The sequence below is a fragment of the Macaca thibetana genome, chromosome 18, assembly GCF_024542745.1.
Source record: "Macaca thibetana thibetana isolate TM-01 chromosome 18, ASM2454274v1, whole genome shotgun sequence".
In the NCBI taxonomy this organism is placed as follows: Eukaryota; Metazoa; Chordata; class Mammalia; order Primates; family Cercopithecidae; genus Macaca; species Macaca thibetana.
In genome coordinates this window covers 55,491,506-55,507,792 of record NC_065595.1, presented here as the reverse complement: position 1 = coordinate 55,507,792, position 16,287 = coordinate 55,491,506, and the positions used below count along the sequence as shown (strand labels likewise).

General features: G+C 37.1%; 1 protein-coding gene across 3 annotated transcripts in view; it reads right to left on the bottom strand.

The window, feature by feature from the left end:
- ZNF521 (zinc finger protein 521) overlaps positions 1-16,287 on the bottom strand; it is a 292,034-nt gene that overhangs the window by 30,663 nt on the left and 245,084 nt on the right. The gene's annotated exons all lie outside the window — the stretch shown is intronic.

Sequence of the window (16,287 nt, the reverse complement as noted above, 5' to 3'; positions counted from 1 at the left end):
AAATTTAAAATGTAAGGATTTAAAATGTAAGGATTACCTTAACTTATTTCAGTGTGCAATTGTAAGATATAAAAAACTAGGGGCACTAGAACTAGCAGCCTAGCTCACACTGACTTAGTGTTTGCTGTGTTTCAGAACTGCTCAGAGACACGAATTCATTTAATTGCCCTTAAACCCTATGAGAAACACTACTATTAGTCTCATTTCACAGATGAGAAAAATGAGGCACAGAGAGTTTAAGTAACTTTGCTCTGAGTCACAAGGACTCATAATTGGAAGAGCCAGAACTTGAATGCAGGCAGTCTAGATTTAAACCTGGGCACTCTGGCCTCAGGGACCATATCTTAATAGATATGGTGGGGCACACATCCACTACTTCCAAGACTACTTATTAAACAGTAGAGGCTGCACTTTAACCTGGCTTGTTATCACATTATACTTTTATATTCTCCTGTTAGCAATGATTAAAAAACGCTACTAAGATATTCTAGGTCTAGGGAATGAAAGACATCGTCACATTATAAGGGTAACAAGTCTACACTGCAGTTATTTGCTTTCATTCAAAGACAATATGCATGTGTAAGTCCTTCACCAGCTGATATTACTGGCAATACCAAGTCCCAATTACAAAGTGAGTTATTATTAGCTAACTAGGAGTAAAATCACTCTATTTGTATTCCTAATCTTTCTTCGCATACAAGTATGAGTCTTTAGAAGCAGAGGATTGGAATTTGTAAAAAGAGAAGCAAAGCACTAATTAAGCCACCCAGTACTGTCTACATTTCACAAGAGATAAAAACCTACTCTGTATCTGGGTGGCACAGTAAATTCCTTGATTATAATTATGTAAGAGGGAGTTTAATTGTGCATACTGACATGACAAGGGGTTATACAAAAAGCTTTAGGGATTATATAAGATCAAGGGTTTTTTCATCTGTTTCTTTCTTTCTTTTTTTTAAATCTCGAAGTCACCAAAAAATTTCCAGATTTTAGACATTAAGAAATATAAAAAACACTATTTATTGTAAGAAATTGGATTGGCAAGTTAATCTTCAGAAATACTTGCTAACATTAAAAGTTCTCTATTTCCTTAATGCTACATACCTTTATTTTGAATAGTAAGAAGGTTACTAAGGGTTTTCATCTTTTAAAATTATGTGGGTTTTGCACAAGAACCAAGAGATGGCCTATGGATATAAGCTGATACACACTTGTTCCAGAATTTTATAACTTGCAATAGGTGTGATGTAACATAACAGATCTGGCAGGTTTTCCTGGGGATAACGATTGACTGTCACATGAGCATAAAGTGAATTATGCACATTAGGATGCTCTGTAATATAATATTATCTTTCTTGACTATGAGTACTTTGTTTGGAAAAATAAGAGAAGGGAAAATAAATAAGACATATGTACATAAGTGCAAGGAAAATGTACTCATTCATTTTTATGTATTTCTTACCCAAAGAAAAGAGAAGTTGCATCCCAAAATGTTAAATAACCCAAATTCGGTCAAGTGAATTCACAAAAAGATGATACGCAGGCATAAAGGTATTTATGCCTTATTAGTATATACTTATTTTCTACATACTCTGTCTTTTATTTGTGAAAGCACTAAGTGACAGCAACAGTAACAATCACATCTAGCATTTTCAGAACTCTTTTTACAGCTTAAAAGTCCATTGTAATGTTAAAAAAAAAAAAAAGTTGGAAGTTCTACCTGCCTTTTATTTTTAAGTTACACCGTGAGGTCTTTCCCAATAAACTGATCTCCTAGTTATTTCCACAGGAGAGAAAATACATATGAATTGTTACACAGCACATTATAAGATGAGCAAAAGCCAATACGCTCTTAGGTAGAGGTTGAGAGTCCTCCCCTTTTCTCTCACCTTTGTTCATTTCCCTACTCCCACCAGCTTCACACTTGTGTATTACCTCAAGTTCAAATGTATAATGAGAAAGAGAGACAGTAACACAAAACATTCTAACAACTTGTTAATATAATTCATTTTGTATTTTTTTTTAATTGAGGGCAGCACAGGTAGTAACAGAAAACAAACCTTATTTATAGTAAGAATTCCAAAAGTTTATCCTTATTCAGAGTCCTTAACTCTTCTCTTCTAATTCCATAATTACCTTTGTATGGCTGAGAGCTATGTCTGACTTTTCAAATAATTTCTGAAAACCCTTAGAATTGGGGGAGATCTGGCTGAGTTAAACCCCATTTCTTTTCAAAACTGAGCTTCTCTGCTTTCTTCCCCCATCTGGTATAAGGTGGTAAAGAACAGTAAATGTAACTGCTGTTTTATTTTAAAGCCAGTGTTCTTGATGTGATACTATCAGCACCTCTACTCAGGATTCTGCCCACAAAGCATAACCTGAATTGTGCCTTTCCCCCTCCTCTTCCTAAAGGTGCCAAAAAGCTTAAAATATTCAATCAAAATAACCATTTCTGCTCTCTGGAAAGGTAGCAGCTGACAGTAATTGGATAATACAGTCTGACTCATTTATTAAAAAGAGATTCAGAGTCAATTGATTTAATAACCATTACAATATTCCATTAAGGATATAATAGGCTAGTACAGCCCTATTTTTTAATTAAGAATTATAGATGGGATCTTCGAATGAAACTTCTTGATTTTTCTTCTCCTTTTTGCTTATCTATATTCTCCAGATTTTCTACAATGAGCACAATTTGCCTTGTAGGTTACTTTGAAATTAAAAGACAGAGGAAAAAACCTACCCTTTCTATACCCTATTAATGAAGATTGATTACAACACTGAAATTTCGCTAGCTAATAAGTTAGATAGGAAATGAGTAATATTATGAAGTATAGAAAAACTCCAGTTTTGCCCAATTAAACTTAAAAGTTTTCTAGCCCAATATGTGCAAAAACAAAAGTTAGCAAGAGGAAAGGGAGAAAGAAGTATCAGAATGCAATTTAGCTATATGAGCAAACATGGAGCTTTCTGTACGAGCCTGTATCTTTCCAGAACACACGGAATTGCCCCTCTCTGTTGGATACTGAGGGAGGTGTATGTGCCTAGCAATGGGGGTCCAATGTCAGAGTGGGGCCTTTACCATTGAGAACATGCTGGAAGCCAGCAACTTCCTGTCTTGGTCACCCACTGGAAGGCATGACCAAAGCTACTCTAAGCATAATTGAGAAATCATTTCACATGTATAGAAATTTCAGCTAAAATAATTATTTCCATTTGTTAATCTTCATTTAACTGTGAACATAAATGTAAACAGGAATCAAGTCTACATAAAAGAGACTGATGCTAATGTAAATATTTACTCCAATATTAAATGTTTCAAAGGAAAGCGTCTGCATACATAATTGGACTACAACCTCCCCGACTTAGTAGGAAACGTGATAATCACTTACAAAATTTTGTGCTCTAAGAAAACCATCTGCTTGTCTAAAGCCAGTTCAAAGACGATTGACAACTTCTATGCCTCCAATTTATACAACTTGGACCTACGTAACTATTTATTAGCCTGTTTTATAACAGAAGAAATATTAGTTACCATTTGGATGCTCAAGCACAGGTTTGAATTGTGAGCTCCAAGGTGGCAATTGTTAGTTTAACACAAGACACTGACATTTCAATATAAGCTTTAAAAAAGAGAAACCCTTTAAGCAGCCTCCAGACTGTGTGTCCCATGTTTATACTCCTTTTCCTTCAATAAAAACAAAAATCTAGAGTGGCTACAAGCAAATGTTCAGTGGCTGACTTACATACAGCTGTTATCCCAGGAATCACTGGGGGCCCCCTTATATCGTCTGATCAACACTACAGCCATTACTGAGGGCCAATTTGTAACAGTTTATAAGTAGAACTCCTTCTCCCTTTTACCCTCGAGACTGGCCAGAAGGGTCCTCCAGCCTCTTCCACTGCATAAATCTATAGGCTAAAGTCCACAGATATAAACCCCTCCTGCTATATCATCATGTGGCCAGGGCCATACTTAAAAGCTCTGATCTGAGTGGGAGTAAACTCTGCCCTCAGAATCCAAACAGAGGAATCAAATGCCCTACAGTTGTAACTTATCCAGTTCGAATGTGTGTTACCACTATATCCTCACATATATTTTTAAATCCAAGAAAACTATGCCCTAACCCAATTCCCAACCCCCGATCCTTTACTTTGCTTCTCCTCTTCCCTGAGTTAATTTCCAAGCACACATTTATAAGCTAGGGGTCCGAGGAGTAACAAAGAAAAGCCATACGTGACAAAACTCACCCCTCGGCTACGTTGGCTCGCCCTAGAAACCAGGAGTAGAAAAATAGGCAGACTGCAGTGTAATTTGCCATGCACACAGCCATCACATTCTTTCTAGGGCCATAGCACTCGGCCACGATAATTTGTTGTATTATATACAGCACATATTTCACGACTGTAACATAAACACACTGAGGTGCTAATTTGGCAATAGAGACTGACTTAGGCTTCAAAGTCTGCCAGTAGATTAGTCATTAAGCCCCCAAAGTAAGGCAGAATTTCAGAGTATTGAATATTGTGTGAACGTTTTTTCTCATACCAGTTAAAAAGTTCTGCCCTTATTTTTTTTTTGAACAGGTTGCCATGAAAATGAATGCCTGAAGACCGACGCTAGCATCTTCTAGGAGTTTTGTCACTGGCAATATGGGAGTGTCTGGCACTGTCAGTGTTTCTATGCCACATGAGAGAGGAACAGGAGACACAGGCATGAGACTCTTACAATAAGAGGAAAAGGACACTGGGGCATGAGGAAATGAGCTCCAGGTTCCTGGACCCTGCGTGCACAAAGTGCCTAACCCTTAGGTATGTCAAGAAGAGCCGCAGGATACACCTCCTGTGTGCCGCAGTCAGAATCTCACTTCCGGGAAATCTATAGGTGCAAGCTTACCTTAACTCAGTTACTGGCCGTTTTTAGCCAGTGGTCTAAAGGTTACAATGCTTTTGGACTTTATAAGCAAAGCCACTGATATTGCCACTGTTATTTCCTGCCTTGAACTTCTCATTATCAGCAGGGCAGGAGCAGGAAATGATTCAACTGGGGTAGGCTGCATGGTACCCAGCAGATTTTAAAGAGCCCAGGGGCTGCCTAGAGCCCCATAAACACCAGCAGCTTGGAAACTAGCAGGAGGTCCAGGTGGGTAGGGAGAAGAGAGGCAGGCAGTGGGAGTTCAGATGCTCTGAGATGCAATATCGTCCAATTCCTTGGCTATTATTATAGGTTGTGTGAAGTACTTATTAGAATATTCTCATGTAGGAGAAAACATTGGAATGTTGTTCAAACAATAAACAGTAAAACAAACAGCCCACCAAAAAGGTAGCTTTCCTTCAACTGTGGGGACTCAGCAGTGGTATTTTGGCACAAGTAGGGCATGGGGATAAGCGCACAGACTACAATGCCTTTCAAACCTGGCCAGTACATTAGCTCCTCTAGTTCTTTCTTTTCTTCTTCACATTCTGAATCTAAACATGGACCCCACAGCTGAAGTCTCAGAGAAAACATGGTGCCTACAGATAGCTTTAAAGGCAAAACTTTGCCCTCAATTTTTTTTTTTTAAATTAAAACAAACAAACAAACAGCAAACACCAGTTTTGGAAGGGCACTGATAAACTCACTTTGATTTCTCCTCTCCCAATCCCAAGAAAAAAATTGTTAACCAAGAAAAGAAGAAAGTAGTGGATGTTTCTTAGCAAATATTCTGGAAAAGGCAAGGGCAGGGATAAGGACGGGAGTGAGGACTGAGACCAACTAAGTCTGAAGTATGTCCTCCAGGTTTGATTAGATATTAGAGTTGCTTTTAAACAACTCGGATGTTGTGTAAAGCTCTGACTTCAGTATATGCCACAGTGTTCCACTGAAAAGGATCCAGTTTACTTGAACAGTCAATTTTCCCCCTCATTCATACCCACTTGAATATAGGAGAGTACATTTTTTTCTTTCAAAAAATTTTTGCCACCTAATCTTTAGTGCTGTTCTGTTATCTGACTTGAAAGAAAGTTTGTGAGCACGCAAATACAAGTATAAAACATTTGTTTCCATTTACATAACAGACTAGATGAATGGAATGATTGAAGACAGCAGTGTTTCCAATTCAGCAATGCGTTTCAGTTTTTGCCTTGCCTACAACGAGTGGTGGGTGGCAACCCAGACCATCTCAATGCCGTGAGAGTGCTGAGAACTAAGTCTGGGGTTTTCACCTATTCTTGCTACAGTGCAAGTTCCAGGAGGGCAAGGGTATTTGTCTGTTTTGCTCATTGATGCACACGAAGTACCTAGAATAGTACATGCACGGCTCATAGCTGGAACTCAATAAATATTTATTGAATTCATGGGAAATAACTACTTAGCAAATCCTAGACTTAATTTCATCAGAATAAAATGCCAAGAATGATGGTAAAACAGTATCTATTGTTTGTCAGTTGAGTTTCAAAATTTTGCTCCATTCCCTTGTGCATTAAGCTCTGTGCATATAACACAGTGGACCAGCAAAATCTACCTTACAGTGCTCGGCTTCATTTTTCCCAAAATAAGATGAAAATATTCTGGGAAATAAAGCATTAGCAAAGTAGCTGTCTAATTTGCCAACTTATCCCTGGCAAGAAACTGATGAGTCAAAACTGATCCCTTATTTCCAGAAGAAAAATATTATGATGTATCTTGTATCTGAAATACCAAACAGTGCCATATCAAAGAAGGGATAATTGCCTTTTATTTGTCCCAAGTCACAGAGAAGGTTCTATACCACACATCCATGATCCATAAACAATTTTTGTTAATTGTCTGGATTCTCATGTTACAAAGCTCCATTCTTTTAACTAATTGGTTAAATCAGATGTGTGTACTTATTATACTCTTTGTTTAAAATGTCTCTTGTTTGATATCAAATACCTTCTATTAATGCCCTTACATCTGGGACTTCCGGCAGTAGTGGAAATACAGGTATATTTACCTTTGAGTACGGTACAAAACCCCCACAAATTGGTAAGATCGAAAGTGGATAGTTCATGCAGCATAAACTAAATGTAACCTGCTTTAAAGTTTAATCTATTGGGAAAACATCTTTGAGAACCGAGACAGTGCAAGAGTCAATATTAATTCCACACAGCGAGGGGGGCCCGCAACACGAGCCATGTGCTGGACACGGCACTCATCAGGCATGTTTTCCTGTTGCTGTGCTGAGTTTATGGCAAGGGTCAGGACCTTTTCTTTCTTTATTTCTGCCTTTTTTTTTTTTTTTTTTTTATCTTCTTCTTCTTGGCATAAAGCCACTAGTTATCTGAAGGAGAAAGTCTCCAAACATTGAAAAGCTGTTTATCTTTGCTAGAAAGCACGGCTTGCTACTGCTGATGATGTTTTAAACAACAAAAACAAATCAAACAAACACAAGAAACTGAGTGAGGTTCAACAGCTTCTGCAAATGTTACGGACCTTGACAACCATGGGTTTTAAGTGCTCACAGATTTAGATGAGAAACTAAGTCTAGTGTTTTCAAAGCTAATTACCTTTCTAAGAAACTGCATTATTGATTACTTATTACAAAGGTGACATCTTCTCTCCTTCTGATTCTGTTTATTAATAGAATCAGAGTTCACCACAAAAGCACAAGTCATATCTGCAATGGCACATGGGGGTGTTAAGGGGGGCAAAATCTCTCTGATTTCCAACGGGCTCGATCCTGCTCCTTTTCACTTTGTGGCAATGGTAGGAAAACCATTAAGCAGCAATGCAAAAATCACAATACTGCATGCTATTTGCAAATGAGTCACATTTTTATTGTTCTATTGGTGTGACCTTAGAAACTTGGCCTTGAAGAATTAAAAAAAAAAAAAAAAGGTAATGGCACAATAAACGCAATAAGATTTCTAAAAACAGTTTATTGGAAATGTGCTGTGAAACTTGAATTCTTCTAATCAAACGATGCCACCCCTTAGAGAAATTTGCCTGTGCATTATTAAAGTGATATACTGCAGTACTAGTTAGAGCTCCATAACCTTTAAATTGCCTGATTGTAATTAAGGCCACTAGTTTTATTTAGGAAGGTTCAAGGAGGCTCAATTTAAGTTGGCTTAACTAGTGTGAATTTAATGTCATGCTGCCAGAAGGCAGAGGAGCATTCTGGCCTGGCTGTTCTGTGGCACATGCAGCTGTGGGGTCATGTATTCTAAATTAAACCCAGATTTTAAAGAAACTACAGATATCAGTAAATAGCTGGATGTGTGTAAACAGACGCCCACATGTTTGCATGTGTACATCATTCATTCTTTCATTCAGTCATTCAGTATGCTGGCAGTTTTCCAATTTAGGAATCTACATACAGTTGATCCTGGAACAACATCGTTAGAACTGCGTGGGTCCACTTATCTGCAGATTTTTTTCAACCAAATGTGGACTGAAAATATAGTACTCACGGGATGTGAAACCTGCATATAGGGGTTCCACATATACTGTGGGACTTGTGCATGCAGGGATGTGGGTATACATGCGGGTCCTAGAATCAAGCCCCTGCGTATCCCAACAGACAGCTATATAGCTGATCATTTTTAGAATGAGGAGAAGGGGTTTGCAGATTTTTTTTAAGAGCATGATGACCCCTTTCACAGAAAGGCATAGCTTAAAGAAATGTCCAATCAGCCTTAATGATTTAAAATGAAATGTGCATGTAACAAAGTTGTAAAGGCAGGAATCTTATTATACAGAAATTCTAGAAAGGGAAATTTTATAGTCAGGAATATGAGAAGAAAATAAAAGGTATTCTTTGGACAGGCCACCGAATGGATGCTGAGAACAATATATAAACTTCACTGAAAGGGCAGCAAATCAAGGACTGAAACAAAAGATGAAAGAAAATGTAGGTACTCAAAGCACAGACTAGCAGAAGCAAAGGGAAGCAGCAGAGAGAAAACACTTACAGATTTGACCCATGTTCAAAATTTTACTGGATGTGAACTCAACAACATTCATCTCTGGATAGAATGCTGGCAATTTTCTGTAGCTCCAACAGCAATAATGATAAATGAATTTCTTTACAGCCAAGTGGCTCAAGCAGCCAACTACGTTACCACTATATAATTAATAACAATAAGCAATTAAAGAGAACAGCAGGTTACAACTATAAGGTGTCAAAATATATTAGCAAAGGAAAATACAGCAACAGCACACTTAAAAGAAAAATAAATGTATGGTACATGAATCCATGTACAGTGTCTTCTTCCAGACTATATTTTGGATAAAGCTTTTATGTTTGAAGAAAAATAGACGCTGGCCTAAAACTACTATAAAGCAATTAATATCCCTCCCAAAACAAATAACACTCTCAATGCTTAGAGAAATCTGAAATGTGATATGGGACACATGACTGGGAAGGCACACAAGAATTGGCTGGCTACTATTTGGCTTTTTTTTTTTTTTAATTAAAAGACAATTTTTTAAATTAAAAGATACTCTAATAAATACCTCACAAAACTGTATTTTTTGGCTTAAGTGTTTTCAAAGATCCCAGAACATTTTTTTTTTCCCATGTAAAACTGAGGAGAAGTAAGCAACGAGGAGAGTGGAGGAAAAAAGAAAGGGAGAGTCAACATGATACATTTGGCTAAACACTGGAGCACTGGATGAAATTTAGAAGGAGCTTGGAGATGCTCTAACTATGGAATTTTTTAAAAGATGAGAAAAATGAGGCTATATACAATTTTTTTTCTTTTTTTAGAGTAAAGGGGTCTTGCTCTGTTGCCCAGGCTAGAGTACAGTATATGTGCTCATAGCTCCCTGCAGCCTCAAGCTCCTCGGCTCAGGCCATCCTTCTTGAGTAGCCAGGACTACAGGTGTGTGCTGCCATGCATGGCCTGAGACTATAGATATTAACCAACACACCCATGACAGAAAAGCCTTATGGTCATGGCCAGCACCAGAATTCAGGCTTCCTGAATCCAAGATTATACTGTCCCACCAACCTTCTCTTAAAAAAGAAGTTATTTCCTCCCTGAGTACATTTAAGTTGTCAAGGAAACAAAACAGCAGTTACTGTTTTCTAGATCTCTTATTGATGCGCAAGGAGCTATTTCTATTTCCATGCCAACCTGGCGATGCCTTTGCTCCCTGACAAATCAAGGCATGAATTTATTCTAATCCACCTCATCCCCCTATATCTTAAGCAGCTACTGTTAAAGTCTCTCTCACCCCTTGAAAGCTTTTCTTCTCTTTTTAGGGAAGGGAAGCCTAAGTCAATGTGATGCACCTGTTGGAAGGTTGGAAAATATGGTTATAGGAAGTTAAATTTCCCATATCTAGAGACAAAGATAGAGCTATCTCTAGATATGGGGAATTTAACTTCCTAGATGGTGTTCCTAGAGGGGATAGGTAAAGCACTTGGGTCTGAGCTGTCAATCTGAAGGAAATCTTCCCAATTCTCAGTAAAGCATTGGGTCTGAGCTGTCAATCTGAAGGAAATCTTCCCGATTATACAACCTGTGATGGAGTGGCTGAACGTTGATACTCTCAATGACAATAACCCAATGATTTGCTTAAACCATTACCTGAAACCCTGCGGAGGCTGGGCTTGAGTGCTCCTTATGGAGTTATAATTACTCAGAAACAAACACTGATTTCTTAACTCTATTCTGCCTATAGCTAACAGTACTTCTTCAAGTACTTGGATCATTCCCTGATATGGTGCTAAATTGAGTGTTTGGGAAGAAACTGAGACTGCATGCATAACCCAAATTGTGTGGCTTACTAGAAATGTAACCCCATACTTATTATGGAAAATCGGTCAGCTCAGTATGTTCCTAACCTACTTTTCTCTATTGGGCACCATTCTGGATACACTAGCACATCTAGCCACTGTATGCTGAAGCCAAGATGTTACTGGCTTATCAATGAATCATACTCATTTCTAGTTCCTTCTGCTGTTTTCTGTCAATCAAGAGCTACATAAGTGAGAGAGTTGTTATCCTCTGTGATGGGAAGAGAGACGGTGTAAGGGAGGGAAGAAGAAAGAAGGGCGAGAGGAAGGAAGGGAGGGAGGGAAGGAGGAATTAACGAAAGGAGGGAGAAAGGGAGGAAGGAAAGACAAAAGACTTGTGGTAAGAAAGATTTCGTTCTCATTTCTACTTAGTTATGAAGTGTGATGAAGAAGTAGATGTCTTTGGGTATTTTTGTCATGTCAAAAACCAAAGCTAAAGATTATGAAAAAGGGCCTAACAAAAACCATGGATTAGTTAATAAGTCTATCTGTTAAATGAAGAATGAGACATAATAATTATGGAGGGCTCTTTCTTAGATGATAATTCCTTCTATTGCCTTCTGTAAACCTATTAAATATTTCTAAGTCTATAATGCCAAATTATAAAGATGTTTGGGGCACAATAAATTTTTCATCCCCTATCTTTATGACAATTTTTCTAAAACCTGAACCAGCTCATTCAAGATCCACTTAAAAAATTTAAAAATTGCATATAGTGCCAACATCAAGGCTGATAATGGCTCTCCTAACACAAAAGGAAATCTACTGACATAATCTCACTAAAATATCTGTCAATGGCCTTAAACATTTTATATATTTAAAGGCTCTGTTTTGCCTTGCATGATATGTGATACAATAAGCACAGAATTTCAATGCTGTCTTAAACAATCTAAGTAGAAGTCTGATGCCAAGGACTGTGAAGTTTATTTCCTTTCTGAAAGCAAGTCATATTTAGCTCACTTATTGGTTTCATTCTTGGTAAAGAAATCATAAAAGTCCAGGACAGAAGGTGGCCTATAGGGATGGCCTGCCTCTTGCCCTTTCTTTGCTTCTGAAAAGCAGTAGCAATGTTTGGTTTCTTAAAGACAAAGATTAGCATGAGGATTTTTAAATTTGACAATCTGGAGAAAAGCAAATACTTTTACATAATTTTGTGGAATTGTAATTGTTGTGTAAAATAGGAGATGCAGGGCCTGATCTGAACCAGTAACAAAAGTTCTCATCTCAGCATACAGGAGAAAAGACAGTTCAGAAATTAAAACAAGAGTGGGTAAATAGAGATTAGCATTATTTGAATGTGCAGAAAAGAATAAAGTGAATAAATAATTTTAGCATATTTTCAGCCAATTGCAATAATTCAGCATGCATAGATACTTATATTTAGAGAAAAAAGCCCAGGCAAAATAAATTTTTTTTTCTCTGGGATGGGAAGAGAAGTTTTCTTAATTAAATATTGCCCTGGGCTATTTTAAAGAATTAAAAATAAAATAATTCTCAAAGAATTAGACATAACTATTGCTCTCAATAGGGCAGCATGGGATTGATGAAGAGACAGACTGGCATCCTGGCTCACGCAGTTCAGTCCGAATCTTCTTCCTCTACCAGATACTCACAATTCAGCTATATACTTCTCCAAAGGGAACATCAGGAGGAAGGGGAAGAAAGCAACCAGTGACATACGGGACCTAGAATCTGGGCATCTCTCTTTTGAAATAAATATTAGAAATTCTATCTTAAACTGATAACAGCAGGGAAATTCCAAATCAAAGTAATCACTATGGCCTTAATTCACCCGAGTAGGTCTAAATATGATCTCATCTTCTGCAAAATATCAGACTTTGTGTTCAGGCCAACTTGACTTTTAAGCACAAGATGTTGAAGGAAGTGTCTACACAAGTCAAACTCATGCCCCCCTTTTTGTCGAAGGCCCCATAAAAAGGAGACTCTTATTGTTGCTAAGATTATGACAATGGTACATTCTCCTCCCCTTATCTTTAATTGAGGATGATTATAAATATAATAACTACTGTATTTATATAGCCCTTTACAATTTTCAAAATGTGTGGGTGTGGGTTTATATACATCTATTCTCAATTAATCTGCTCAATAACACAATTTGCTCCAGGTAACTCAAGTCCTAGGAAGAGCTTTACCAATTTGCTTGAAGTGATATGGGTAGTTACTAAGAGCCTGGCTCAAATATGGATTTAGCTTCCAGATTAGAGAAAAGAAAACAACTAAATTTCAATATCAGAGCAAGTTTTTAGTTAAATCGTGTATGATGCTTACTTTACTGGGTCCCTGTGCCCAGGAAGATAGGAGATCATCCATCTACTTGTGCTAATAATGTATGTTTAGTTAAGGCAGTGAACAGCAATAAAGAGAAAATTAGAAAAATATACTTTCAGCGTGGGCCTTTTTGGTTATTTTGATGGTTTATTTTAGGGCCCTTTTAAGGTTTCATTAAGGCCAAAAATGTGGTATTCGTTTTTTTCGTTGTTGTTATTGTTTTCAAATTCATCAAGATTTCATTCAAAACTTGGCATTAAGAAAATCTGACTAATTCATGAAGAAATAACATATTTCAATTTTGCTCTTATGGGTAAGAAAACTGATATGATTCATTTTATTAACAAACTGTTTTAAAATCCAAAAAGTCATTATTTTCAAACTGTGTGAAACACGGCAGAATAATTTGTTTCCCAACAAATGGTACCCGTTACAAGGCTGTTTTTCTCTTCCTCATGTGGAGAGTTTCACATACACTGTTACATATCACTTACTGAGTTGATTTGGAAAATACCAGGAAAACCGTATACTGTACAGTTCAAATGATTGGAGTTAACAAAAACAAACAAACCCTCCTGGCCCCCAGAAATGTAAATAAAAAGTTAGATTTCCCTGTACTACATTTGATTGCATTAATTGATGTTTTAAAAAAATCCGCTGAAAATAAAGCCCAGCAGTAGCATTTTTCTTTCCTAAATCACAATAGCAGCGCATTACAAACATTACCAAAAGGTCCCCTGGTGCGATTGTAAAGTTCCACTCTGGCAGTAAAATGCAACTACTGTGTGTTCTCCATTTTCATCTCCACCCTCCCCAATATATAAGAAAGCAGGTCACAAATGCAATTAAGCCTGCTTGTGTGTTGCTTAAATATTAATTTCTGATGAATGCTCAGTTATTGAATAGTCACCCACTACATCTTTTAATAAATATATATATATATATATACACACACACACACATATATATTTAAAAATCCTCTTATTTTAACATAGGGTTTGAGCTTGGCTAGCAAGCAGATTATTACTACTGAGTCCAGTTTTATAATTGGTCATCCTTTCTACTGTCATAAAAGTTGCTTCCACAGTGGGAGGGAAATTTTTGGTATACAAGGCATGTACTTGGTAGGCCTGGTATGTTAGCAAACACAGACCTCTACTATAGATGTAAAGTAACTTTCACTATAGTGGACAGAAGAGATGGTATTTATAGAAATCAGCACAGGCATCATCCCCAAAGCCTTTCTTCCTGTGCAACATGGTGGAGTGGTTCAAAGAACAAAGGCTTTGGGATCACTTAGTGGATGGGATGCCCAGCCCTGCCAATAACAAGCTGAGTCATTTCACACAGGTTACTCATCCTTGCCTTAGTCAAATCATCTATTCAATGGGAATATCAAGTCCCTATGTCATGGGACTGTAGAAGTGAGACTCAGTCAAAACAATATATATCAAGTATCTAGCATAATACTTGGCCTATGATAACTACTCAGTAAATGTGAGTTATTCTTGTTATTAAGAATGAAACAAATTGTTTGTTCCATTTGTTGAAATACCTTTTAAGACATAGGATTTTTACTTTCTTATTATCTAGGATACAGATCTTACTCTTTTTTTCCCAACACTTCAGCCAATTATTTTAAAAGATTAAACAGTTTTTGTGCATAATTTTTAGACCTATACTGGAAGACTTTCTCTGAATATCTAGTCATTTATATAATCAGAAATGGAAGTTATCATATTCATCCTTGTAAATATTTTGTAAATATTCCAAAATGTAAAAATTTACATTTTGAAAATATTTTGTGTTTTTAAATAATATTTAGGATACTCCAAGAGTCTTTAAGCTGGAAGGTAGCTCTATGTGTACCACTATACTGTGAATACACAACTCAAGTGTACACAGAGGCTTTCAAAGAAGTATGCAGACTGGGGTAATAATTCAGAGGGAACTGATTTTCAGTGTTAAATTATACATGTACTCTTTCCTAAAACTGCTCTGCCTGCAAGCAGCCTGTGGTCTGCTGGTTCCCCTTTCTCGCCTCTCTTTATAATTAATCTTGTCCTATTGTACAAAATGTGGGAGTACTTCCTGCCCTTTCTCAATCTTACTCTTGTTTTGTCCTGGGCTGCAAAAATCTTCTGGGGGACAATTGGCTAATTCAAAAACTGGATACCTGCCGTGGAAGAGATCTGCAAGGGCAAAGCAAAACGAGCCAGGGTACAACATACTAAAGAGGGCAGTGCCTTTTTCATCCAGGTGGGAGACTCACAAAGCTCGTGCCTTCTCTATCTCTCTTAGAGTTAGACTTTAGAAATGGGATTATTGTCACAGGAATGCATATTAACACTTTCATTTTCAAGTCAAAGTCAGACTTTTTCTGACATTAAGTGTAAGTTTGTTTTGGCTCATGACTTTGACACTGAAGACTGGCTTTGTCCTTTAAATTACACGGCAAGTATCTCATCCAATTCAATGAGATAAATGTTAATGATAAAAACATACTTAAAGGATATGCAATATACAGTGCACTGAAAATTGCATCTTTTCAATTACTTAATTTATGATTAAAAAATTTTACAGGTGCCAAATTAAAAGCATGTGAGGAGATATATAATTTAAAAGTCGTTTTTGGGGTTACTCAAACAACTATGAAGATGTTAACACATACGGTATGAATTTTTCTTTTTTTCATGTTTTTGTCTTATCTTTTTACTGCTTTTACAATTACATTTTAGTGTTTTATCATTTTGGCAATTTTAGTAATAACAGATACTGGAATTCATAGTTCTTATTCCATTTTAAAACCTGTTTCACCTAGCTGCAAACTATGAAAAAAATAAGCAGGGTGACTTTCCAGTTACCAAATATAATAGAGCTATGGTTAGAAATTTGATTTTTTTTTTTTTTTTTTTTTTGAGACGGATTCTCGCTCTGTTGCCCAGGCTAGAGTGCGGTGGCGCGATCTTGGCTCATTACAAGCTCCGCCTCCTGGCTTCAAGCGATTCTTGTGCCTCAGCCTTCTGAGTAGCTGGGACTACAGGCGTATGCCACCATGCCCAGCTAATTTTTGTATTTTTAGTAGAGACAGGGTTTCGCCATGTTGGCCAGGATGGTCTCAAACTCCTGACCTCAAGTGATCCACCCGTCTCAGCCTCCCAAAGTGCTGGGATTACAGGCGTGAGTCACTACGCCCAGCTAGATTTTTAAAAATAATTTACTTAATTTTAATTTAAGTTTTAAATTTTAG